Raw genomic sequence first — 1,434 nt, forward strand, 5'->3', positions numbered from 1 at the left:
CTATCTATCTATCTATCTATCTATCTATCTATCTATGTGTCTGTTGTATATATACATACACACACATATATGAACGTATGTATGTATGGACTTATATGTACGAATGTTTAACGGGAACGACAGCGGTGTTTATATTGATATATAATGAGCACTTGACAGAGACAGATGCATAAAGAACGAACGATGGCGGCTCCTGAAAGAGAGGGAAGAATACGCAGAAGTTGTGTGATGGTACAGAAAAAAAAAAAGATTAAGAGAAAGAATTGTGGTTGTGAGAGAGATTTGGACTGACAGGAGAATTGCGAGGTGGCTGAACGAGATGTTGCTATAATATTGGGGGTGGAGGCGCAATGGCCCAGTGGTTAGGGCAACGGACTCGCGGTCATAGGATCGCGGTTTCGATTCCCAGACCGGGCGTTGTGAGTGTTTATTGAGCGAAAACACCTAAAGCTCCACGAGGCTCCGACAGGGGATGGTGGCGAACCCTGCTGTACACTTCCACCACAACTTTCTCTCACTCTTACTTCCTGTTTCTGTTGTGCCTGTAATTCAAAGGGTCAACCTTGTCACACTGTGTCACGCTGAATATCCCCGAGAACTACGTTAAGAGTACACGTGTCTGTGGAGTGCTCAGCCACTTGCACGCTCATTTCACGAGCAGGCTATTCTGTTGATCGGATCAACTGGAAACCTCGACGTCGTAAGCGACGGAGTGCCAACAACAATAATATCGGGGAGAAGAAGCAGGGACGGAAGGAGATGATACTGTTATATTCATCATTCTTCTATCTCAAGAAATGGTACTTAGCAACTTTTCGTTGCACCACTGCGAACCGATCGCTGACACAATTTCTCAGTAGTGGAATGCAAGCGCATCCCTACACGCACACACGCGCGTACATACATACATGCACACACTCCTGCAAAAAGATATACACGCACACGCACATACACAGACTCACAGACACATACTCGCGAGCACACACGTTACACTCATCCGTTCGAGCTGATTCTTTCCAAGTGAGACTGCTTTCTTAATTTATTTAAACTTTACAGTTTAGGAATATATTCTGCTGTATTGCGGTTGTCTATGACCTAAAACCTTTAGATAGAAAAACGATTTTTCAACCTATTTCCATGCTATTATTTATATTTTTATGTACTTCGAGATAATCCGAAAAAAACCCAAAAAAAAACAAAAAGACCAAAACAAAGGATTATTGCACCCCACCCTCGAAAGTTTATAAAACTCTTTATGACGCGACTATCGCGGGTGTTAAGCTTGAAAATCCCCCGCGATAGGTGAAAATCCGCGAAGGAGAAACAGCACTGTACAGTATATATATTTTTTATTATTTTTATAATTTGTACATGTTTATTTTGTTATTATAAATGCAAAACAACAAATCGGAGGAATCGACGTAAGTTTAAATA

This window comes from Octopus bimaculoides, chromosome 15, assembly GCF_001194135.2.
Source record: "Octopus bimaculoides isolate UCB-OBI-ISO-001 chromosome 15, ASM119413v2, whole genome shotgun sequence".
Taxonomy (NCBI): Eukaryota; Metazoa; Mollusca; class Cephalopoda; order Octopoda; family Octopodidae; genus Octopus; species Octopus bimaculoides.